General features: G+C 57.9%; 1 long non-coding RNA gene across 2 annotated transcripts; it reads right to left on the bottom strand.

The window, feature by feature from the left end:
- Positions 1-4,973: 4,973 nt before the first annotated feature.
- LOC120614252 (uncharacterized) lies at positions 4,974-9,720 on the bottom strand. 2 transcript variants are annotated; one of them, XR_005655911.1, is made up of 3 exons: positions 9,344-9,720; positions 7,593-8,178; positions 4,974-5,831 (listed from the first exon to the last, which is right to left on the bottom strand). It is a non-coding gene; the product is annotated as an uncharacterized LOC120614252 (long non-coding RNA). The 2 variants fall into 2 exon arrangements; XR_005655910.1 differs by lacking the exon at positions 9,344-9,720 and having other exon boundaries at positions 7,593-8,538.
- Positions 9,721-10,619: the final 899 nt, after the last annotated feature.

The raw sequence follows: 10,619 nt of genomic DNA on the forward strand, positions 1-10,619 counted from the left end.
ACGCCGAGGCAATTTTCTTGTCGTTCTGGGAACCATGCAGGCCAGGTCTCTCAAGGCTAATTGCGGTTAAATAATTTATAATTTTGTAATTTTCCTGGAAGAGGTGCTTGTAAACTCGGTGACTGATCTGCAGTCGCGTTGTAATTCCTAATTGTGTTAGCGATAACGTATTAGTGACCCGGCGCCTCTTACTTGAGGTAGGAAAGCACGTTACCTCCGCCAGCTCATTTGTAAGCTGCATGTGCCAAGCACACAGCCGGGAAGTTAAGATGAGAATGACCCTGGGCTCCATGCGAGACTCGGCAGGCCCGGCTGTGACCCCTCGGGGTTCCGCTAAGGAGAGCCCCTCGGAAACGCATTTCCGAGCCGGGCCCCGATGCAGCAGCGTCCGCCGTCACGCTGTCCCAAACCCTCGGTCCTCCTTTGTGTGTGGCACTGGTCAGTATGCCACATCGGGCGTTATCAGTCTCTCCAAGACGGCGCCCCCCGAGGGCAGTGACCCCTCCACCCGTGAGTGCTCGCCTCTCGACTCCGGGGTGCTCACACTCAGCTGTGAACCCATGTCCCTTCCCCTGGAGGAGACGAAGTGTGCTCTTCTGAGCCAGGGTGTTCTGGTCACCGGGACGTGACCGCTGTAGACTTAGTGCCTTGAACTGGGGGTGGGTATTTCACTGTCGACACGTCGAGCCGTCCCCCCAGCTCACTGGGCACCCGCTTCCCCGGGAGCCCCCCACCCCAGGGAGTGGCTGGCAGCCACGTCAACACTGGGACTGTCCCCTTAGAAGTGGTAGTTTGGTCAGAGTCACTGTCGTGGGAGCCAGCCTGCACGCGTGACAGGACCTATGACCTGTATCACAGGGACGTGGGACGTGGAATGAGAAGGCGCCCTCAGAGCCCGTCAGCGGCCCTGCTCCCGGCCGCGACCCTGCCGCGGGCCCCACGGAAGCAGCACAGGCCGTGTCTGCTCGGTGACCCATGAGAGACAAAGTGAAAGAGCCAGTCATCAGATCTGCTAATCAGCAAGTGGTCGATGCTCTTGCAAATACAGCCCAATGTTTGAAACGAAATTTCTGAGCTTTGAAAACGGAATCTTACTTTACATGCACAGCAAAGACTTCACCGAACGAAGCCAGGCCTGCAAAATTCAGTCCGGTCGCCGTCGCTCCGCCCTGTCGAGCGTCCACGCAGCCTGTGAGCTCGTTCCAGCGGGCAGAGGAGGAGAGGGACGTGGAAAGGCCGTCTGTACGGCGCGCGCCGACTGGAGAGGAAAATCCGGTCTGAGCTCGTCGACTGCGAGGCTTTTCTTAGATTTATCGTTGACGCATGGCCCGCCCCGTGCTCCTGAGACTGTAGTGACAAGATTCGTCTTAAATGAGTTCAAAAGCGCCTCACATGCGGCGACTCTGATCCAGGACTGTGTCACGTGAGGTCTCAGAGCGGCGCGTGCTTCCTTTAGGGACGGTTCCAGTTAACTGTGATTAGTGGTAAGTTTAGTCACACTGCGAGTCCCTCAGAAATGATTATTTACTTCTTTTTGTTTAAAAAAAATTATATAGCAGTCGCTAGACATCGAAGCGAAGCGAAGTGGAGAATTGAACTAAATCTCTCGGGAAAACTGGAGGAAAGGATGGGGGATGAGGTGACATGTCAAAGAATCTACTTCAACTCGTGATTTTCTGTTGAGTATGTGTGTGGGTAAAGCACAAGGCTAATTAAGTGCCATATTCATGAATGCCAGCAGCGCACAGCCAGGTGGCACTGCTCCTCCCTATTTAAAAATACGGCACTAAACAGGAATTCCTTCTGCCTGCTTATTGCCTCCTCTCTTCATGTTTTTGGCTTCCCCCGCTTGGGAGTTCAGAGGGTAGCTCATGCACGCGACATTCGCAGAGAAGTGCATCCGAGTCACTCTCAGATCACCATATTCTCGGGGAAGTAATGGGGTCCCCAAGAGACTAGACCGGCAGCAGGGAAGCGATTCCCTCACAGGTCACAGCCACGGGCCCAGGTCGGCGACCTCGGTGACTTCGAGGAACCCACACGAACTGCTCGTCTCTGGGATTTATTGAAGATTGAGGTGTTTTGTACTCGGCGCGGTTTTTCAGAAGCATAATTAGTGGATCGTAAGCTCAAGGACCTTAACATCGGCGAGAATGCACCTTCAAATGCCGGAAATGAGGGAGAAGAAGAACCCATTTGAAAAACGTGCAGCCCATGCCGCCGTGGTCGCCAGCCGCCTGCTCCCACACGTGGGTGTTGGCACGAGGTCACTTCCGACGGTGACCCGAGAGCTCGCCAGGGTCCGTGAGGAAAGGCGAGTCCGTCCGCGGCTGCGTCGTTTCCTTTCATGCCTTTTCTCAGTTTTTATTGGAGCTACTGATAAGAAGCATAACCTTGGAGACAAACTTGAAATCCACGTGGCCTGTCGTTTTGACCTTGTGACCTGGGGTTTTGACCTTGTGACCTCGGGTGAAGTATGGGGAGGCTGGGTGCGGATGGAGGGAGAGAAATCGAGAGTCACACGCTCCTGTGAGACTCACACTTCCCTGGAGGACCGAGCTCGCCGTGCGGGGCGCGGGGAGCCGCCAGGGCCGGCTGAGGGGAGCGGGGGACCCCGGGCCGGGGTGCGGTGGGCGAGGGGAGCGAGGCGGGAGGCGGCTGGGGCGAGAGGCTGCGCCGTCGTCTGGCCCTTGCGCGTGAGGCGGGGCTGCAGGTGCGAGTCGGCGGGTGCGGACGACCAGAGTGTGGCGGCCCGTGAGGCCAGTGCCTGGGATGCGCCCTGAATCCGCTGCTCAGGAAGAGCGGACCGCCCAGCGCTGATGACCCGCGTGGTGCCACCGCAGACGTGACGCGGGAGAAAGCAGGCGGGCCCCGGGCTGCTGCGGCCGGAGGTGGCCCCGGAGACCCGCCGGGGGCGCTGCCCTCCCGCGAGGGGGCCCGCAGCGCCCGCACCGTCTCCTGGGCGCAGACGGAGGGCGTGAGGGTTTGCTCCCCGACCCCTCCGTGAATTAGTAGAGATGTCCGAGCAGAGCAGGGGACGTCGGCCGCTCTTCTCAGAAAGACAGTTCTTGCGGCGCGTAGGCAGAGGCGCCTCCCACGTCACCGTGGGGCAGCTCCGCGGTGACAGCGCAGGCGGGGACGCCGGGGCCCGCTCTGCCCTCGACAGGGCGGCGTGGGGCCTGGGCGCGGGGGGCAGCGAGGCAGCAGTGGGGCAGTGACGGACAGCGGGAGGAGCCCAGACCCGACGGCAGACACGAGCCGGGAGCCCCCGCCGAGGGTCGCGACGCCTGCGACAGTGGCTCGTTAAATTCAGCTGCTTCCTTGCTTCGTCATGTATTATTTCGTTCCCTGCAGAGCAACTGCATCTCATTCCCATTTCGGGGTGTAGTTTGCTCATTCTTGATTTTTTATGTAGTCGTTACACAGAATTAGGATGTCGCTAACGATGTCCAGAGCAGACTGACCCAACCGCGTACCACCCACGAAACTCAGGAAACCGCCCAGCGGGGCGTCTGCTTGTGCCCCGGGACCACTCAGGCCCGAGGCTCCGTCGTGAGCCGTGCGGACGCCCCAGGAACGCGGCGGGGACTTGCGTGGAGGTTTGCAAATGCGGGCACTGAAGCCCAGCGGGGTTCATTACGTTGCCTGAGACCCACACAGAGCCAGACTGCCAGTCTCCCGACTTCAGTCCAGGGTCCCTTCAACTACTGCGCAGCCGCGAACCCGCGCGGGCCCCGGGAGAGGGCCCTGGGGCGCGGAGCATCCGCGTGGCTGCCGAGCCCTGGGGCTGGCGGCAGGGAAGAGACGAGGACCCCGCGTTGCCGCTGCACGTCGCAGGAGTTGCCTCTGGCGGACGGCGGCCAGCGCTGAGCAGGGAGACGGCGTTAGGAAGCGGGGTCCGTGAAGGAGCATGGCCGAGAGAGGACCCATCACGGCGAGAGGCAGGGGAGCAGCAGCGTCCGCTCCAGCTGGCGAGGGCTTGCTCCCCGAAGCGTCCGATCAGGTCTCGGAGGCACCGCAGAGGCTGAACCGAGGCGGCTTTCGGCGTGCGAGAAACTCGCCTTTGGTCCGGTGTCCCGTCGTCCGCACGCTCCTCGGTCAGCAGAAGTATGAATGTGAGAGACTGCTAAGGCCGGGGCAGCCCCTCAACTGTCCTCATCTCTGACGGATCCTCAGACACGTGGCGCACCGCCGTGTGCGCTGCGTCTGCAGCTGCTGGTCTCTGATGCTGGTCTGGAAGTGACTTATTCGCAGCTCCGCCCTCTACCTGAAAGGCTCCAGGGGCTGGAACGATGCGGCTGCCTCCTCATCTTCCTTCTCCTCTTGGTTTGCAGAAACCATCATGAGTTTCAGTAACGGTTCCAGTAGACCCAGGCTCGGCTTAGAACCTCCTCAGCCAGCCTCCTGCTGTCCCCAAGGCCCCGCAGTGTTTTTCCTGGCCTTTCGGGCTGAGGGGAGGGTGGGTGGCCGTGCTTCGCTGGGGGGCACGGAAGTGGAGGTAGAGAGGGAACCCTGCTCTTGCAGAGCTCGGTGTCGGGCAGTGTGCACGGTGCTCACGTGCACTTTCTCATTTAATCCTCAGAACATCCCCTTGAGAGACGAGCTGTGACCCCCACTCCATGGAGCGGGAAGAGGAGCTGGGAAGCCCTCACGTAGTCACAAGGCCCCGTAACTGGTAAGTGACTGGAAGTCCAGAATTAAAGTCTACATCTTTCTTTCGTTCTCATCCCGTCAGATTGTTACATTTGGAGGACCTAAAAACGTTTAGAAATAAAAGGCACATCTAAGACCAATCACTCATAAATAAATGTCTCAAAGACCGAGATCAATACACACACAAATGGTTGACATTTGTCATGAGCCACGGTTTGATTCAAACCCTGGATGGCTCCATTTGGAGCAGGATGACTCTGCAGGTGTCGAGTCATCAGACAGCAGTGCAGATGTTTTCTTAGAAATGATTGTTTGCTGACTTATAAATAACACTATAATTTGCATAAATACAGACATAATAGGCAACTAAAAATCATAGCCATATAAGAAGTTTAGCACAGAAGCTAAGGAACTTCAGCTGTGCCAGCTCAAAGCCAGCAGATGTGGTTCACTTTGTGTATTTGCCAAGTAATTATGGCAGCGTCTTATGAATTCAAGGACGTAAGTGAACAGCAAGTCAAAATCACTCTTCTTTTTTCACTTTTTTTTTTTGACTGAGCAACACATTATCTGGACAATTGCTAATTACAGTTACAGTTACCAGTCCATGCTTTGAGGTGGAGATAGACAGTATCAGTAGATAGTGTAGAAACTCATGAATCCAGGCTGTGGGAAAAGACTGTTTGGGAAGAGTAAAAGAATGAATGGTAGAATTTTTCAAAGAAATTCCGTTTTCTCACTTCCTGCTTCCTCACTTATCCACGTTTACAGTGCATTTAAAAAGGACACCCATAAAATGTCGGAAGGTACTGCAAGAGACTCACCATCATTTAAATTTTTTCAATCCTCCCACCCCCCAAATACACTAACGTTTTTCTTTAACGCATAAATACATCGCACACCAAAATTCCCACATAGTAAATAAAATGACCAGACCCATTCAGGCTGAAAGAATGAATAAACAATGTGACAAAAGTCTTTAAATCCGATGCATTATTTTATCTCTAACTACTCAGTAATTTAGATTTAGTTCAGGGGAATTGAGATAATGCTTAACTCAGATTTCAGGTAATAAAACAAAAAGAAGTCATTGTCCTCACTGACCACAGTGTGGCTCATAGAGGACTCTGCAAAGGGCCACGTAGAAGCAGGTCTGGGGTTTGCAGGCCGTACCGTTTCTGTGGTAGGTAAACCCATGAACTTGGCTACGTTCCGATAAAACTTCATTTACAAAAACAGAGGGCAGATGTTAACCAGAATTATTGTGGCGATCATTTTGCAATTTGTACAAATATCGAATCATTATGTCGTACACCTGAAACCAATATAGTGTTATATGTTAATTATACCTCAATTTACAAAAAAACTCGGTGGATTAAGCCAATAAACCGCGGTTTGCTGATCTCTTCACAAGGTAGCTCTCTCCTGGACTTTGCTTTTGGATGCCACGGGGTCTCAGGAGTGTTAGAACTCAGTGTCCAAGCCCTTTGCGGAGAAATGTAAAGTTCGATCTTGATTCACTAGCTACGCAGAGGGTCGTCTCCTGCCCAGGCCAGCCGTGGGTGGGGAAGGCCTGAGATGATGGGACGGTGTCCCCCACCCCCCACTCCCGCCCCCGTGTGGTGGCCCGCGTTTCCGTCCCATCAGGCGTGCGGTTCGCGTTCCCCACGGTGCCATTTACTGCAGCCCAGGGCCGTGGCCTGGCACCCTATGGTGCCCCAGCACGGTGCTGATGGGCAGGGGCCCGACTCCGAGCTCGCGGGCTGGACAGCTCCTTTGCGGCTCCAGCGTTCACGGAGCTCAGCACCAACTCCCACCGCCTGGAGGGGTCCAGCAGCCCACAGCACACCACCCAGGACCACGCGGCTTCAGCTCGCGCTCGGCCCGGTAGTTCTGTTTTCTTTTGGTTCCTTACTCTGAAATGGTCCTTCTGTTCCAGCTTAGCCAGATGCAGCTCATAGTCCGTGTTTCATGCGGCGTTTTTTGCATATAAACCGGGGCAGGGCGGGGAGCGGGCCGCGCTGTCTCCCGGGTGGGCGAGGGAAGTCTCACCGGGCGAGTCTGCTGTGTGCTCACGCGCCCAGTCCTGTGTCCACCTCAGCCGACTTCCCTTCACCGCTCAGCTTTGTTTCCTGATCACCCACTTCCTCGAGTTCATGCATTTCCCCTTCTCAGCACCCCACACCCTCCCCGTCTCTGGTTCTATCTCGGGGTGGGGACCTGCACCCTCGGGCTTGGTCTTGGTGTGCAGGGCCCACTAGGGAGATGCACCTTCGCTGGCCAGGCTGCCATGGCCACGACTCACAGTGATGGCTGCGCGGGTGTCAGGGCTTCCGGTCAGGCCTCTGCTGGTCCCTCTCAGGAGCTCGTCCAGGAATCATTCACCAGGCACCTAGCACGTGCACTCCGTGTGGGACTGCACACTGCACACTGCGCACGGGCGAGGCGCATGCCCCTGATGACACGGGGCACGGGTTGTGGGCCACCCGCGAGGTGACAGCACAGCAGGAACTCCGGGGCCGTATTTGCCTGAGTGTGACTGTGGATCCTAGGTCACGTGTCAGGAGTCTGTGACGAGCTGGCCTGGGCACGTGTCATCTCGTTACCCTGAGTATGGCCCGCTTTCCGTTCAGGATGCATTCCGATAATGAGGGGCGTCTTAGTAGTGTCTGAGCTGATGCTCGTCCCCATTAGATAAAGGCTGTGACGTTGCAGGGTCCCTCACTCGTTGACTCGGCAAACACTAATTACAGTCCTTCCTGTGCCCTGGGTTTGGCCTTGACTCAAACGGACGAGACCAAGAAAACTGGGCGAAGGCTGCACCCCACCAGGCTCCGGAGTCCAAGTCCGAACCCAGAGGAACTGCAGGGATGCGGGCTCCCACGCAGCCCGCCCGCGCCCGCCCCGCGCTGTGGGGACTCGCCCCGCGCTGCTCTTACCCGGGTTCTGTGTGTTCCTGCTGGTTCCATTTCCGGCCGCTTTCTCTTCACCGAGAGTTTCTGATCAGGGACTGGCTCAGATGTTCAGCAGAGCTGTCAAACGACGCAGCAAAATAAGTCCAGTCAGACCTCGACTGTGATGCCCTGTATTTAAAAACAGAAAATTTAGACAAAATTAAACTGCAGGGTATTTACAGGTTAACATTTCGATGCCTTTTTTTCCTAAAGACTTTTCTGACATCCTTCTCTCTTTTCTTGCTTTCACTTCTTTTCACAGTGTCCAGTTTGCACTTTATTCCAGCTCAAAAAAGCATCTTAGCGTTCCCTTCTTTGTCCTTGCCATCTGCTTGTTGGTATCTATTTTCTGCTTTGCTTTCCCGGTGAATCTTCACATTTCTTCTGCTGTTAGCCTCTTCCCATCCTTCCAACGCGGTTTCTTTATAGTTGTTTCATTTTTTAAATTCTTTCTTCATAGATAAGTCGCCTTTTTTCTAAAATGTTTTGAAGATTTCTTTTTGTGGTAAGCGAACCAAGACACGGGGAAAGCTTTAAAACTCGTGTTCCGGTGGTTTACAAAAGCTTCCTGCTGCAATGAAAGGGAAAAAACAAAACGTTAAAGGGATGTGGTTTCCGCCGCCAGCTTATGCTGACGACACATAGTTCTTAGAAGAAAGCAGAAGTGTTTGCTAGGGGTGTTTGCGTGGAGGACCTGTGACCCCACGGTCAGCGGCGCGGCACCGCGGCAGCCGGGCCTGCGCCTCAGCCCCGGTACCCGCCTCCACCGACCTGGCGCTGGGGTCGAGCTCAGACCGCGGTGGGACGGACTGGGAGTAAAAGCGGCTCTGGATGCACAGAGGCTGCTCCGGGGGGGCCCCAGGCCTCGCGCTGCGCACGGGCAGCTGGGAGGGGCGCCGGCTCGTCCCCACCCGAGGTGCTGGAGCGGAGCGCAGGCCGCAGGAGGCCCAGTGGGCCGAGGGGTGCCCGCAGCCATGGGAGCGTCACAGCTCGGCACCCCCCAGCTCCACCGACCAGGAGGTTCCCCGTGTGGAGCAGCCGTGTGCGTTATCCCGCTCTGTGCATGGAGCCCCGCCGGGCGCCCGGACGCGTGCGGGGTCCCCCTCGGGGAGCCCGTCCTCGGGAGCGGCAACCACTGTGTCCCCTGGCCGCGACCTTAGGGTTTAATGTGCAGCGAGCAGCACCGTCTTACGCTGTTCACCGGCGACGGTGTTAAAAACAAACTGCGAATTGGGCTTCAGACGCCTTCTCGGCAGAAAAGCTCCGAGGCGCAGGCGCACGTGGTCTGTGCGTTCGCTTCCTGGCCCGGGCGTCGGGACCGCAGGCCGGCCTGGCTGCCCTGGCTGGCTCTGGGGCGTGAGCGTCTGTCCCTCCTTCCCGTAGTGGCGCTTCGCCTCCTGCCAGCAGTTAACTCTGTGCTCGCGGCCACCTGAGCAGAGTCGCACGCTGCTCTGGTTACTGACTGCCCAAAGGTGGCTACAGGTGGCTTCCGGGAGGGGCACCCCCCTCCTCCCAGAGCCCCCTTCGTGTCCCCGAGGGTGGCCGGGCGCAGTCCCTGCGTCTTACTTAGCCCGACGCCGGGTGCGTGTCCCCTTGGGTTCGTACCTCGCCCGCAGCGCCAGGCCTGAGGCCCATCCACCGCCACCTAGTGACTCCGTAGGAAGGGACGTGGTGCCAGCCTGGGCCGCGGGGACACCCCTGATGGCCCGCCCAGCTCTCTCACCAACGGATCGCACCTGAAGCGTTGGGTGGGCAGGTGCGTTCCTCATGGAGAGTCCGCGCGGGCCGAGGTGGAGAGGAACTTGGGCCTGGACGCTGGGGAGGGCGGGAGGCTCTCCCGGCTCAGATCGGCGGCCTGTGTCTCCTTGGGGACTAGAGAGCACGTTTGTCCTGGTCTGTTCCGGACAGCACCTAGCCTGACGCCTGAGCAAGGGCTTGAGGGTCCACACTGCGGGGCGCCGGTGGAGACCTGGCAACACCGGGGTGCCCCTCCTCCGCGCCCCGCCTCAACCCGAGTCCACCGCTCACGCAGGGCGCACACGCAGCCAGCGCGCCCTCCTCCGGTCCGCTGTGCCCCTCTGCCCGGCCTGCTGTTTCTCGTGGCTCCTCGGCTCCCCCCGCAATCCCAGGCGAATTCCCAGCTCCTGCCGCTTTGACCGGCATTTTGCCCCCCACCCTGGAATTTTGGCTTCGGACCCGCTGCCTCCACCCCAGGAGGCTGGGGTCCCAGAAATTCCTTCGGCCAAGTGGCGACGTCCTCGGCAGAGGCTTCCTTGACTGTGAGGTGCCAGGCTTTGCCGGCGAGGCCGCGCAGACTCAACCGCACGGACGCTTTCCGGAGTCTGGTAGCGCCTGAAAACGTGCCGGGAGCTCTAACGGGTGTTGAGGCCGGCGGTGACAAAGCAGACGGGCTCTACTGCCGAGGACCCGGGCGGGACGGTACCCGCTGAATGAAGAGCATCATTGAGATGGCAGAGCAACTCCATAAATCAAATTAATGAGTCCGACTGAGGGAGGGACTCAGAGGCTGGTTTCAGTGGAGTCAGAGATCCCAGTGCTTGTGGCAGTGCTCAGGAAAGGAGAAAGGAGCCTGTGCCAAGGGACAAACCTGCGATCAGCTAGACACGTTAATCAGGAAAACAGAACTAGTCCAAGGCCTAGGCTCAACAACAACAAACTCAGAGCTGAGAGGGGCCCGGAGGCGGCCTCGCTCACCCTGCGCAGAGAAGTCACGCTGCAGGTCCGTGCACCCACACGTGGACGTGTCTGTACGCGGATGTATGGGGGGCAGTCTCGTAAACGCCCCCATCCCCGCACCCCCCACCGAGGCCATGGACCACCTGCAGGGAGGCGGCGGGTTGGGCGACGCTGCCTTCGCGGTGGCCTGCTGCCATCCTGTGGCCAGGTGCAGCACTGCGCCTTGTCGCCTCTGCGTTTCCTCCAGCGGCCCCAGGTGCCAGAAACGAAGAGGCTTCAGAAAGAGCCTGGAATCTAGGGAGGCGCCCTAAAGCC

This window comes from Pteropus medius, unplaced genomic scaffold, assembly GCF_902729225.1.
Source record: "Pteropus medius unplaced genomic scaffold, Ma_sr-lr_union100, whole genome shotgun sequence".
NCBI lineage: Eukaryota > Metazoa > Chordata > Mammalia > Chiroptera > Pteropodidae > Pteropus > Pteropus medius.